The sequence below is a fragment of the Pinus tabuliformis genome, chromosome 1_1 (genome assembly GCF_031772625.1).
Source record: "Pinus tabuliformis cultivar Carrire ecotype Pingquan chromosome 1_1, CPIR1, whole genome shotgun sequence".
Classification (NCBI taxonomy): domain Eukaryota; kingdom Viridiplantae; phylum Streptophyta; class Pinopsida; order Pinales; family Pinaceae; genus Pinus; species Pinus tabuliformis.
The window spans coordinates 468,779,622-468,795,769 of NC_142297.1; the positions used below are offsets into that span (position 1 = coordinate 468,779,622).

The 16,148-nt window shown below is 33.8% G+C and overlaps 2 pseudogenes; both read left to right on the forward strand.

Moving 5' to 3' along the window:
• The first annotated feature begins 3,987 nt into the window (after positions 1 to 3,987).
• LOC149213779 (uncharacterized) lies at positions 3,988 to 5,796 on the forward strand (annotated as a pseudogene).
• A 640-nt stretch (positions 5,797 to 6,436) lies between these two features.
• Positions 6,437 to 7,710, forward strand: LOC149213780 (uncharacterized; annotated as a pseudogene).
• The last annotated feature ends 8,438 nt before the right edge of the window (positions 7,711 to 16,148 follow it).

Here is a 16,148-nt window from a genome sequence, read left to right on the forward strand (position 1 = left end):
AAAAACTATAAAATTAAAAGTGATACAAAAATCAAAATTAAAAAATTTCTCACACACACACACATATATATATATATATAACCCAATAAAAAATCAAAGATGAAAATTCAAACATAAAAAAGTAAAAAACAAAAAAAATTAAAAAATACAATATTATATATATATATATATATATATATATATATATATAAAATAAAATTATATTAAAATATATATTTTAAAAAAACTAATAAATTCACCATAAAACAAATTATACATATATATAAAAAAAACAAAAAAACAATTAAAAAATAAAAATAAAAATGTCTCCATGTAAGCCCAGCCCATTCAACAAGGAGCCATCCACTAAGGAGCCGCAACCGCGCAACTCCTTTCACCCTAGCCCGTGGGGAGGAATATTCATTTGATATCTATATATATATATATTATTTTTTTTTACTTTTTCAATATATGTGTTTTTGACTTTTTATTTTATGATGATGATGGTGGTGGTGGTTAACGTCCACTGAAACCAAACTTTGGTCTATCGGACCTAAAGAAATGAATTATTTAGTTTAATTTAAGATTTTATTCCTATGCTCAAAAAGCTTGGAGAGAAGCCTCCCGAGCTCACTGTAATTTTGACAATGTAAAAGGCTAGGAAGGTCAGTGTTGCAACAAATATTTTGAAACTGAGATCTAATGTGGTTGTACGCGTGGCACTCTAAGAGAAAGTGATTTTCATCCTAGATGTTTGTATTCTCACAGAGATGGCAGAACCTTTCCATCCATGGAGTTTTAGGAACTGCCCAACGACCCATTTCATTATGGAGCTCATGAGAGTTCGTTCTAATCTTGGTTATATTAATTTTCTTCTTTGAGCTAGTTAAAACAGAGAGATACTTTTGATCTTCTAGGGTGGGGTTGATGACCTCCTTATAGTATCTTAATTTTCTTTTAACTGCTAAATCTTTCTCACACCACATTTTTTCTTTGGACTTAGAAGTAACAATATTTTTAATGTTATTAATGTTTTGCATTGCAACATTCTCAACGATCTCTCAATGGTTTAACTAGGCCATGGTGTCTTTATACCAACCTTGTTTGAGCCTTAGGTGGTTTTGGCTAGAATTTAAAGCTAGCTTAGGAAGTCTATGGTCTCCTATGTTATTGAGTTTGTGCTTGTACAACAGAAGCCTAGTCATAGCCAGGCTCTCGATAGGGGAAAGACCCACTTCTATAAGGAGAATAGGATAGGGTGTGTTGCTTTTAATTTTGAGGTTAGTTATAAAAAGCTTCTGGATTTGCTCAATCTTTAGAGATGCTACAACCCCAAACCTCACATCCATATAAGATAACCAAGTGACTAAAGTTTCAAAGAGGAACTTCTTTCTATCCCACATTACGAGGTTTGCCGTTTTACAATTAGTTTCAACACCAAAATAAGCTTTCCATCCCACATTAATCCTTTTCTCAATGTTATAGTTCCAGTTGAGCTTGTGATGAATATCAATTCCTAGGTACTTGGAGGAAGATAGTTCCTCCAAGTTATATATCTATTTATTTATTTGTGGTTTATATATGTATATATATATTTCAAGTTTTTAAACATTTTATAGTTATTTATTTATGTATTTTCTAGTTTTTTAAATTTTCTTATTTTAATATTTTTTAATTAATCTTGATTTATTTATTGATAATGTTTTAGTTTTTTTTTGATTTAATATTTTTTTCCCAAATATTTTTTTTTAAATGTATATTTTTTAAACAATTTAATTTTAATTTGACACTTTAATTTATTTTTTAAAGTTGTTTTCTTTTTTGAAAAAATATTCAAATATTATGATTTCTAGATACATAATTCATAAAAGTTTCATTAGAATTGATATTTTTTAAAACTTTTTTCGGTGCAGTATTTCCATAAAATATTTTATTTGCCATGTTATTTTTAGCAAATTTTGTTTTTGAAATGTATATATTTTTTAATTATATCTATGTGCAAAATGTATATTATTTTTGTCAAATGTTTAAAAATATTATATTTTTATTGACAAATATTTTATGTGCATTGAAGTATTAATTAACAATACATCAAACAAAAAAAAAAATTATAACTTCAAAATATTAATTTTATTATTTTGTTAAATTTCACAAAAAAAATTCTCATTAAAAAAAATTGGAAAGAAAAATAAAAAATACAAGCTTGAAAAACTCTTAAAACACAAGCACCTTAGGATGAAAAAAAAGAAGAAGACAACAACTTGAAAAATGTTTAAATAACCAACATACTAAAAAAAATCCAACATTTTAAAGAAAATGTGCTACACATTTTTTTTTTTGAAGTGTTAATGATATGCCCCAGAAAAAAGAGGGTTTAAGGTTTAAAATCCACATGAAAATCACCAACATTTAATTTTTTTTTTATCTATACTTAATATATGAGAAAATTTAAAGTGTAAAAAATAAACTCCTTTCATGTTAGGCAAACTTGACTCAGGATAGAGTCAAAGTTGACGAGGTTAAACAGTGATGGTTTTGGGGCACATGGTATTGTGCACCCATAGTATTCTGCTCGTGGTATTATATGTAATGCTGGAAAGACTTCATTGTAATGCAAAACCTGGAGGTGAGCGGTGAAGGCTGGTTTTGGGGCACATGGTATTGTGCACCCATAGTATTCTGCTCGTGGTATTATATGTAATGCTGGAAAGACTTCATTGTAATGCAAAACCTGGAGGTGAGCGGTGAAGGCTCACTTGGTCAGATTGGCCAGGGTGCTGGTCAATGCTAATGAGATCTTATTAGGTTGGGATAAAAAATATCAAAATATATTGTCTTCACGAGGTTTTAGTATAAACAAATATAATATTGTCTAGAACTTGTTTTAACAACTAGCACAACCACATTAGTAAATGTGGTTGATATACACCAACCTACATCAATTTCGACATATGAAAATGATACATATCCACGTATATCAACCATGTTTACTAACGTAATTGTGCTAATAATTTATATTAATATTATATATGTTATTATAAACTTAATATTCACCTAAAACCTAAAATAAACTTTCCTTAAATCTAAATAATAAAATCCAGAACCTAATTACTAAAAATAATAATCTAAAGAATAAATGAATAGAACCTAAAATAATAAATGTAAAGATTTTAAACGTAAAGTAATAAACTTATGTTTTAAAACTAAAGTAATAAACCTAAAACGTAAAACATAAACTGACTTATATGACGCTAAAAAATATAAGCCTAAAACCAAACGGCAACCATTAGACGGTAAGCAGGTAATATGACGACTCTGACATGGTGAGTAGTTAAGATGGCAACCACGACCATCACATTGTGAGCAGGTAAGATTACGACCATTGTCTACAAACAAAACAATTGTGTAATCCTATAATAACTGTGTAATCGAAATCGTCACCAAGGAGAGGAAGATGAAATTATGGAGAAACACAAGATAATGGTGAGAGATAAATTTCAATCATCTAAACCTGTGTATCACTATGAATATTCCTTAGATAAGTTTAAACCTGTGTATCACTATGAATATTCCTTAGATAAGTTTCAATCATCTAATCCTGTGTATCACTATGAATATTCCTGAGTGTCTAATTCTTACCATCTATTTAATTACGCCTCACTATGAATATTCCTGAGTGTCTAATTCTTACCATCTATTTAATTACGCCGTAAGGCGTTCCCTCTGGGATGAACTTCCCTAATATCTTTGTTGTCATGTTGTGGTTCGTTTGATTCGATGTTAGACGATTACATTTGTTTACACCGTTGGATGCACAGCCTGTCTGTTATCAACTCTTTCATTTACGCCTATTTAACTTCCCCACTCCAATCGACGGTAACTTCCCCTGGTCCTCTTGGTGCAAATGTTCGGTCCTCCTAGTACAAATGTGCCTGTTTACCTCTCCCCTTCCGCTACCCAACACCATCTCTATTTACCACTTCACTCTTGCTACCCAAAACCCTGAGTATGACCAGGGGTTCACGTATCCCAACCGCAGAGGACCACAGAGGGTATGAAACCCACGATTCCTTTCAGTACCCTGGTTTTGATCAGAAATATTATGAAACCCCTATTGGAAAATATTCAAGTTACGACATGAACGGTTTTGATGTCGATGATGGTGGTTTTGGCGTTGAAGTCTATGCCTATGACGGCGGACGAACCGAGCGATATGGTGCCCGTGGCACAATTATAGATTCAGGGATAGGTGCCCATCAAAACCCCTCTCATCGTTTGATGATTATGGGAATTTGACAAAGATCATGAAGTTTGTTCCAAACGCTGAAACGAAGGATGGAGGAAATGTTGTGCAAAAATTTAGGGTGAAGATACTTTCAGATTCAGGTTCTCAGACTAACATGGATGTGCTTTGCGAGGTCATATTCTTGCACTCATTTTGTTTTTTAAATTTCATTTGCATATCTTGACCACAGAGGGTATGAAACTTGCGATTTCTTTCAGTACCCTTGTTTTGATCAGAACTATTATGAAATCCTCGTTGAAAAATATCTTGGTTACGGTTGGAGCGGTTTTGTTTTTGAAATTTTCATTAACTAGTGAATTTTGTTGATCAAAACTATTATGAAATCCTCGTTGGAAAAGATCTTGGTTACGGTTGGAGCGGTTTTGTTTTTTAAATTTTCATTAACTAGTGAATTTTGTTAAGGGTTAACATATATTTGTAAAGATGGGGACTTTAAGGCACACACATCCATTGATGTTGCACCAATTGATTGTAGAAGATACCATGAGGCCCAGAAGGTGGACAATGATCCTCTAAGTTTATTTTCTCCTCTAAATTTATCTCATTCTGCCTTTAAGCTATTTGTCTTGGCAATATTCTCATTGGAAACCATATGGTTATCCTCTTAGGTGATTTGTTTATAAATTTGAGTGGCTGGTCTCATTGTCTAATTTGCCAGGGTTTTGATTAGAACTATTATGAAATCCTCGTTGTTTTTTATTTTTTGTTTTTCTCATGACAGGCACATTGCATCGAAGTGTTCAAAAGAGAAATTATGCAGGAATTGCAAGAAGCCTTGTCATCTTGCAGCTGCTGCTATACAAAAATTTAGGGTGAAGATACTTTCATATTCGGGTTCTCATACTAACATGGATGTGCTTTGCGAGGTCATATTCCTTCCCTCACTTTGTTTTTTAAATTTTCATTTGCCTATCTTGACCACAGAGGTTATGAAACTTGCGCTTTCTTTCAGTACCTGGGTTTTGATCAGAACTATTAAGAAATCCTATATTATTTGATCATGTTTTCATTGGGCAGAAAGAAAACAAGCTTGAACATGGAAAGAAAAGGCATAAGGAGGCCCTAATTTGTTTTTTATTTTTTGTTTTTCTCATGATATGCACATTGCATTGAAGTGTCCAAAAGAGAAATTATGCAGGAATTGCAAGAAACCTGGTCATCTTGTAGCTGATTATCGCAATGAGCTAGGACTTCCAAAATCAACACTCTGCAAGAAGTGATATTTGCCTGGGCATATTATGGTAGACTGTCCTGATGATAAGGCCTGCAATAACTGTCTCCAGACTGGCCACTTGGCTCGAGATTGTATGAATAACCCGGTTTGCAATAGCTGTGGTGAACCTGGTCATCTTGTCAGGGGCTGCCCCCATGTTCAAAGCCCTCCTAGAATTATGGCACCACGTGGAGGGTTTGATGATTTCAAGATAATTTACTACCATGTCTATGGGGGTCGTGGACATCTCTCTATAGAATGTCCTTCAAATCCTCTTTTTATGTGTGGTGGCTTTTGACGTTGAGAACTTCTAAACTTTTGTACAAATTGGGGAAGTCACAAGATGAAACTTAGTTTCAGTCTTTGGGTGAAGCCGCGGTCTTGATTTTCCAGCCACTTTATACTAGTGTGATTTAGTTTGCCAAATTTATATTAATATTGGGAGTAGATTACTTTATTTCTTTTTAGTGCAAGTGTAAGACTAGTTTATTAAGGCACACACAGCCATTGGTGTTGCACCAATTGATTGCAGAAGATACCATGAGGCCCACCCAGAAGGTGGACGATGATCCTCTAAGTTTATTTTCTTTCTATTTTCCCTCAGCCATTGGAATGGATGGAATAAACATTTGAAATATTTCCATTCGTGTCTTTTCCTTCATCTATCTGAAGATGTATAATTTTGAACTTGGACACTAATTTCTTGGACAAGGTACGTTTGTATCAATATTCCATATGCTCTTGGAGGATTCATCATTTAATTGGAAGATAACTTCTCTTATTGGGAACCTTTGTTACACATGTTGTATACTGTATTAGGTTTGGGGCAAAACCAAGGTGGGCTTTATCTAGTTTTTAGTTCGTTTGGTTCTGAAAATTTCTGTTTCACTCTTTCAGGCCTATTGAGCTTTGTAACAACTGCAAGCGAATAGGGCACTATGCACGAGAGTGTCCAAATGCTTCTGTATGCAACAACTGTGGTGTTTCAGGGTATGCTATATTATTTGATCATGATTTCAATGGGTCGAAAGAAAACAAGCTTCAAAATGGAAAGAAAAGGCATATGGATGCCCTAATTTGTTTTTTATTTTTTGTTTTTCTCATGACAAGCACATTGCATCGAAGTGTCCAAAAGAGCAATTATGCAGGAATTGCAAGAAGCTTGGTCATCTTGTAGCTGTTTCTGTGCAAAAATTTAGGTTGAAGATACTTTCATATTCGGGTTCTCAGACTAACATGGATGTGCTTTGCGAGGTCATATTCATTCCCTCATATTGTTTTTTAAAATTTCATTTGCCTATCTTGACCAGAGAGGTTATGAAACTTGCGCTTTCTTTCAGTACTCAGATTTTGATCAGACCTATTAAGAAATCCTTGTTGGAAAAGATTTTGGTTATGGTTGGAGCGGTTTTGTTTTTGAAATTTTCATTAACTAGTGAATTTTGTTAAGGGTTAACATTTATTTGGAAAAATGGGGACCTTAAGGCACATGTAGCCATTGATGTTGCGCCAATTGATTGTAGAAGATATCATGAGACTCGCCCGGAAGGTGGACAATGATCCTCTAAGTTTATTTTCGCTCCTTCAGGCCTATTGAGCTTTGTAACAACTGCAAGTGAACAGGGCACGAGGCACGAGAGTGTCCAAATGCTTCTGTATGCAACAACTGTGGCGTTTCAGGGTATGCTATATTATTTGATCATGTTTTCATTGGGCAGAAAGAAAACAAGCTTCAACATGGAAAGGAAAGGCATAAGGAGGCCCTAATTTGTATTTTATTTTTTGTTTTTCTCATGATAGGCACATTGCATCGAAGTGTCCAAAAGAGAAATTACGCAGGAATTGCAAGAAACCTGGTCATCTTGCAGCTGATTGCCGCAATGAGCTAGGACTTCCAAAATCATCACTCTGCAAGAAGTGCTATTTGCCTGGGCATATTATGGCAGATTGTCCTGATGATAAGGCCTGCAATAAATGTCGCCAGATTGGCCACTTGGCTCGAGATTGTATGAATAACCTGGTTTTCAATAGCTGTGGTGAACCTGGTCATCTTGTGAGGGACTACCCCCATGTTCAAAGCCCTCTTAGAATTATGGCACCACGTGGAGGGTTTGATGATTTCAAGATAATTTACTACCATGTCTTTGGGGGTCGTGGACATCTCTCTATAGACTGTCCTTCAGATCCTCTGTTTATGTGTGGTGGATTCTGATGTTGAGAACTTCTAAACTGCTGTACAAATTGGGGAAGTCACAAGATGAAGCTTAGTTTTAGTCTTCGGGTGAAGTTGCGGTCTTAATTTTCTAGCCACTTTATACTAGTGTGATTTAATCGTCTGAATTTATATTAATATTGGCAGTAGATTACTTTATTTATTTTTAGTGCAAGTGTAAGATTAGTCTGTTACTAAATGCCAAGAAATTAAACTATTTGAAAGTTTTCCTCCGGCTTCAACCACAACTATGAATTTTGATAAGGATACTGGAGAATTATGGCCACAAAACATGAACCTTTTATGTCTGCTTTCTGAAGATTTTCTAAATTTTTATGTAATGCATGATTTGCATTTTTAAAGTATATTTTAGGTTCACATGTTAAAATAGATGGGAAGAGATTCAAGTGGTGCTTATAGGTCTTTGTTTTTAGAGTCGATGCCATATATTGCATCTCCTTTTGAAATATTTTGAATGTTATCAAGATGTTTGTTCATGTAGCAAACCATGTTTCTAGCTTATGCTCTTGAATTGAACTATTTTGACTGTCATTTCTATAGATGGTTATAGAGAGATTTAATGACATTGACTATTTTATCATCGAAAGATCAAGGGATGAATCTGACCTGAATTCTATTATGGTTCATTGTGCATTAAGGGTGAGTTGGCATGATTAAGGAAACTTGTGCGATTTCCATCTAGATCAATGCAGTTTTTCAAACTAAAAGTAATAAGTGTCATTAAATGACGGTAAAATGAAGGAGATGATACAAATAGCAATTCCAAGTTATGTATGTTAGTATTCTTGATATAAAAAAATCTACTTCAATGGTGAGGATTGTGTGTTGCCCCCACCAGATGCATATCCTTCACTGCCGAATAGTATCCCTGCTAGCAAGTACTGTGGTTTAGTTGTTTTATCTTTGAGTATTACATTTGCATTGATCTTCCTGTAAAGTTCTTGTCAATCCTGCACATGGAATAGAGACGTGGAAAACATTAATTTTCAATTCTTTTGCAATTTGTGGCTGCAATGGGGAGGAAATTGTCCATAATGTTACTTGTCATAAATCTCAACACCACAAAATTTGGATTCCTTGTGCATTTCAACTTGTAGGCTATACATGTCATTGTACTAATGGAAAAGGATAGTTGTATGTGATTGATTATTCAATGAGATATTCTAAATTTAATTTATTGTCTACTCAGCATATTTGGTACTAAAACATTACCAGGTGTAAAGCAAGATTGTGTTCAGTGCCTGTAAGCTACTATATTGTAGTTGCATTCCCCATAATGGAGGCAGATGTTAAGCTACTATATTTCGCATAGTGGCGATAAATGTTGTGTTTATGTTAGAACATAAATATCCCATTTGAGCCGACTCTTTTAAAAGTTGTTAGGCTAAACGAATTAGAACATTAACATTTAACATATAACTTTCCAGTGAATTTTGTGTCTTATTTTCTTCGTTTAAAATTGAATTGCAACATTTTTGTGTCTTATTTTCTTCATTTTTAAAACTAAATCCTAGATCCTCTACATCCATGGTAACGTGGCAGAGGGATCACAAAATCGAGAGAAACAGGGCAAAGAAAACCTCGTTATGGTGCAAATATCACCTGTGGATTCATCTATCAAAGGTAAGCATTTTCTTGACTGACTATGCTAAGTTTGTGGGGTGTTATAAAATCATTGTTGATTTCACTGTGGAGAATAAGGGATTTTTATCAAAAATGCGTATGCATGTTTTGCTTAATGATAAGAATGTTTAGATTGCCTTGTATTTCCATTGAATTTCTTTATTTTCTTGTATGACAATTTATTCAAATAATTTATAGTGATCGCTGTGATGATTCCATGATAAGAGAAAAAACTCCAATACTAAAACTTCAATCAAAATTTCCAATTTGCTTAAACACATATGTTGAATGGTGAACTCAAAGACCACAGACATGGCATATCATAAGATAACTAGATCTAATAATTCAGTAACATGAATATAGTGGACATCACACAGTAGTTTGAAACAACAGTCAATATTTTCTTATCCACACAATATAAAAGTTACACCGCTGTCATCAAGGGATTACAATGGCTTCTCACAAGCCTGAGGCACCCTCTCAGTAGAATCACTCTACTCAAGCTAGCTATATATAAGTCTAACTATAGTGCTCTCCCAACTTATGTCTGCTTTCTGAAGATTTTCTAAATTTTTATGTAATGCATGATTTGCATTTTTAAAGTATATTTTAGGTTCACATGTTAAAATAGATGGGAAGAGATTCAGGTGGTGCTTACAGGTCTTTGTTTTTAGAGTCGATGCCATATATTGCATCTCCTTTCAAAATATTTTGAATGTTATCAAGATGTTTGTTCATGTAGCAAACCATGTTTCTAGCTTATGCTTTTCAATTGAACTATTTTGACTATCATTTCTATAGATGGTTATAGAGAGATTTAATGGCATTGACTATTTTATCATCGAAAGATCAAGGGATGAATCTGACCTAAATTCTATTATGGTTCATTGTGCATTAAGGGTGAGTTGGCATGATTAAGGAAACTTGTGCGATTTCCATCTAGATGAATGCAGTTTTTCAAACTAAAAGTAATAAGTGTCATTAAATGATGGTAAAATGAAGGAGATGATACAAATAGCAATTCCAAGTTATGTTAGTCTTCTTGATATAAAAAAATCTACTTCAATGGTGAGGATTGTGTGTTGCCCCCACCAGATGCATATCCTTCACTGCCGAATAGTATCCCTGCTAGCAAGTACTGTGATTTAGTTGTTTTATCTTTGAGATTACATTTGCATTGATCTTCCTGTAAAGTTCTTGTCAATCCTGCACATTCCTGAAGTTGTATGTTTTTATTGTTTGCATTGATTGGTGTGTTTTGTCACTACTTTTTGTTCATCAATTTAAATGAAGAATTATGTGTAATGATTGTTGTTTGAGATTCATTTATATGATTGTGTGGTTACTCAATGTGTGACATTTTGAAATGTGTGAGAATATCCTTTATTAATGCTTGTTGTCTGTAATGAGTTTGTGTATTTAAAACATTTTTGTGTGTGATGACCAAACTTTGATGTGTAATGTTTGTGTATTTACAATCTTTTGTGTGATGTTCAATATTTGATGTCTATTTGCAATTGTGTATGACAATAGTTGTTGTTTGAGTTTCATCTATGTGTTTCTATATTTGCAATGGATGTGTTTGACATGATGACATATAATTTGAAATGTATGAATTTTCTTTAGGCTCAATGCTTAGTCTAGTATCTACATTATGTTTGATTCTTTGAAACAATGTTTCTTGTTTGGGTTTCATTGCAGCTTGAAGACTCTTGTATGTGATATGTCTCAACCCTATTCAAAGCTGTAAAGTGTGTTTTCTGATGATCTCCTTGGTACTAGTGGTAATGCTTCTAAGGACAAGGGCAGTCCTTTGACCATAGCTCATATACAAAGGTTGCGAAGCTTCTATATCTTAAATGGCTAAACAAGATCTGTTAGACCTATGGATTTTAATATATGAAACCATTTATAGTTATGCTACCTGACTAATTAGCTCTCTTATGCAACAATGTTCTTGGATCATATGCCCATTTCATATGGAATGTAGATATCGATGAAGTGGATCAGGATGCTTCTCAGCAGCAGAAAATGGCGCCCCTAACCTATCATGGAACTACAACTACTGCAGCTAGTTGATCAAATCAGGGTCCTAATTGCAATTTTGTTTCAATGAACAGAACCATCATACTTGTCATGCTACTCTGATTTTTCCAGTATCAGTGCTGCAAATCAAATTTTTGGTAGTACAAAATCATCTCTCTGTACATAAATGGGATGCCTAAATGATCTTAGCATGCATCATTTGAACAAAATATTGCAGCTTGAAGACTCTTGTATGTGATATGTCTCAGCCCTATTCAAAGTTGTAAAGTGTGTTTTTTGATGATCTCCTTGGTACTAGTGGTAATGCTTCTGAGGACAAGGGCAGTCCTTTGATAGACTACAAGATGGGGCAAATGAATGGAGCAAAAATGATGGGAATTGAATAAAATCAAGTGGTCAACTGAAGAAGAATGGGGTTCATCTGAGGATGGGAATGCTCTTTTTGATGGCAGGTCACATCCATTGCAGCAATTCGGATTTAACGAACACCCATTCTTGGATTTCGTGTTTCTTGGCTCTATGATGAAAATAATGAAGGGAAAATACATGTTAATATGTTATTTGTGCTCTTTGATGGAAGTTTTGTAATGAATGACTGAAAAATACACGGTGAGAGAAAAATGCATATTATGCTAATTGAGGAATGTTTTTCACTTGTTGAACTTATAATATTGAATTTAACACACTAACACTTTACGGCAATGAACTAACAATCTTCATGATGAAAATAGAAATATAGAAGATTTCTCTGCATAACGGAAAAGGCAATATGGGAGATTCCAATCATGTTCCAAGGCATTTTTTAAAATGTGGATGTGAGAAAAGGTTGCTATGGAAGGTGTTGTTTGTATATGGGAAATTTCCTGATCACTGTGTGTAATCCTAATGTTGATAAATATGTCTACTAAGTGGTTCCAGTTAATGGGACATTGATTTTAGCATTCAATACATTTTAATTCTTTATCAAAGTATTTTTTTGTTGTATTTGAGTTCTTCAATTTATGCCTTACGGCGTTTCCTTTGCAACATCTGGTGCAAATGCTAGTAAATAATTGAAATTCCACAAACTAGGAATAGTTTTTAACTGCGACTTTTCAGATTTATCGACAATTAGACGCGTCCCATCTCCAATGCTCGGTAACTGTGCTTCTTGCCATGTTCATATTCTTGTTTCCATCATTCAGCTAATCATCCAAACAGTGTCCCATTTTTGTCTTTCTGTTACTCATCCAAATGTCGTCTCCATTTGCATCACAGTTGCTGCCTCGACGTCTTACTAGTGTACTGCGTCCCATATCATACCATCAACACCCAAACCATCCATACATCACTCATTTTGACTTTTTTTAATTGGGTTTGAATTTGGAAACTCACCAAAATACTGAAATTTGAATTTATATGTTTAACATCGGCTCCAGGAAGCGAAGCGTCTATTAGATGTCATTTTGGTGGTGCATGATTCTCAAATAAGAAAATGGACATCACCATTGCGTTCTCGACGAGTATAAACTCGATCATATTTGGCCATTGTGACCTCCAAATCCCTTGGAATAGTCCAAAACCACCTCTTATCGTTATGTTGGTTCTGTTTTGGTGATAAGGTATGGATATACCATATATAGTTGCAATCTGCGGTGAATGTGGGATAATGCGATAACATAAAATCAAAGGCCCAGTGGTCGTGGGGTTGACCTCGACTGTTCGGCCTTTTTCTGGCCTTTTTCCAGCAGAGATCCCAACACCAAAATAAATACAAGTTCATCATATCCATGACCAAATCTTGTCTGATCCAATGGCTATCGTGTCACCCGCTCGTCAACTAGCTTGGTCGATCTCCACCATCGATCAATCTTGTGTGATCCAATGGCTATCTCACAATCTCACGTGCATTCTTACACGACCGATATCATATCGAGAGCATGCGAGAAAAGTGGTTTTCTCGTGCTACGTGTTGCCTGCTAAGGTTAATCGCGTGAAATTGAGGAATATTGTTTACCATTTTATAAGCGCGCAAGATACTGCTTACTGCTTACGAATACTACTCCTCTGAACCTTAGACGCTTTTTAATAACCACATCTCGTCCGTTTACAATGCTAACCTGCTTGCATGTTCTGACGCGATATGCGTCGATTTCCTCTGATCGAACGATCACCACTTCTCTGCGATTTCTGTCACTCTTGTTTGTTGATTAGACTGATCCAACCACTGTGGTGTGAACCAATCACAAATTGCCATGTCAACTTCTCTGCTGACATCATCCAGAACCCGTGAGTCATTCCTGGGTTGCCACGTGTCCTGCTGACGTAGGCATTGACTATTGACTTTTGACTAGCTCTAACTTCTCCATCCGGACACAAATTTACGCGCCGTTCACACCGTTGGAATCGTAGCAAAAAGCACTTCAACTTGATCCCACTTTCATCTACATTTGAAGATTTTGATCTGGAAGCAAAACTGAATCCATTTTGGATCACTACACTACTCTGATTATAGTTCGGATGTTAATATGCCAAAGTCTTGTCTTCTGATCTTGCACCGTAATATACTTTCCATCATGTAAAAACAACTTGGAATTTTGATACCATCCATTCATTCGACTCATAATTCATCCGACTCCTATTAGTCCTCAAATAATCAATGTGTGGCCTAAAGAATATATTAAAAATAGAAAAAATGGAAAACGTTTGTAATATATATATATATATATATGTTAATTCTTGAGTTAAGTGAATATATCACTCAATACATTTTTATTAAATGATTTTTAATTTTGTTTTTATTTCATAATACGACATGGTTGAGTGAACTTCTAACTCTTATTATTCTTGCCGCAGGTAGGTAATAACTTAATTGACTTTGCATCGATTTTGAATTTATTTGGAGTTGACTAAAATTAAACAGTTTTTCATAAAGTTTTACATTTGAAATTTAATTTAATTTTTGTTTATTAATAAATTGATTCATTTATATACATTTTGATTGGCTAGACTCTTATTTTTCCATCATTGTGTTTTGTACAAATTTAAGTAAGTAGCATTTAACATTGTACTATTCCTATTGATGTACCGTCAGTCATGTCAATTTGTAAAATATTTCCAGGCCGTGCAATTGATAGATTGAAGTCTGGGTGTGAAATGGAATTAAAATTAAAATTTGTTTGTACATTTTAATAAAACAAGTCATGTCGCTGCTCTTAAGGAAATCCAATTGGAAAGACTGCGCTCTGCCTTTTGTTATCAGGTCTCAGAAGCAACACATTTTCCGTTTTCCTTGCCAAATTTTGGTTGCAAGGCATATAAGCTTACAAATTGAAAGTAATAAAAACCTTTTGGAGGCTTGAGAATGACGAACACAACGAGGCATGGCTCGAGGTTGTGGTAAAATGGAGTGAGTTAATGCAGAGTAAAGGCTGGATTAATGCATTAACGAGCTCAAAGCCAGGTGCCATGCCAAATAAACCAACTATTTAATAGACATGCCAACCAGAGCCGCATTTTCTTGCAACCAACAACCTAGACATCATACGAGAGAGATGAGTCAGAGAAGGGGTTATTAGCCAAACCAATAGAACATGGAGAAGATTGCCAAATGGATTGCCAACACGACACAAAATTCGAACCATTTCATTCTTTCAAATCAACCATCACCATTGCTAATGAATATAACATATAAAATTATGCGTCAAATATTACAAAGGCTATCAATTATTTAATAACTCAATTGTAATTATAAACCTTAAACAAACAATGACAACCATCTTCCAGCGACAATCAATGATTTTAGGCGACAAACCAATGTTAAACTCTCAAAACATTTAAAACTCACCTATAGTATCATAATACTATACAACATTGTCTTGATATTCTATCTAGTGAAAAACAATAAATCACATAATATATAAACCATAAGTAACATATATTAATGTCTCAACCTAGCATTATAACTCCAAAACATTCAGATGTATACCTCATGACACTGTGCGAATAGCATTGCAAACAATCATGTTACATGAGGTTTTGTAGGGTAAACATATATACATATAATAATTCGAGCCACATAATACAACCCAGGAAATTTTGTTTCTTATGCATTTACCCTAAATACCTTTCAACTTCGCCGAGAAACCTTTAACATAAAGCTCGAGACTATAATAAATATTCTTGAGACTTTTCACATCATATGTGAATAGTGTTATACAATAATCAGAGTCTTTTTATGTATATCAAACCAACACGCAATGAATATTGATCGAAGTTTCGTAACTAAAATCTCAATATAAAAATTAACTTATAATCCATAAATTTTCTACTTGTTTGTAATGGTTAGTTTAATTTCAAGAATCATAATAGTTTTGATGTAAATGTTTTGTTTGCAGTCATTAATGAATAGCTATTAATTTTTAATGTATTCAGTGTTTTATGTTTTTGACATGTTTGAATTTCATTTTTTTTATTAATATAATTTTAATAATAATATCATATTTTCATATACATCTACATTTATACATTAACTATTTATATTATATCAATGTTTATATTTGATTTTTTAAAACTATTTATAATTTAAAAGATTTGATTTTTTCCATTTTTAATAAATATTAGATTTAAATAAATTTATGTTTAATACAATCTCAATTAAGGTAAGTATCATATATTATCCATACTTTCATAATATGGTGTAATTGTTATGTTGTTCAAAGTATAATTAAGTTATGCGAATGAAGACTTATTTCTATATAGACTTATGG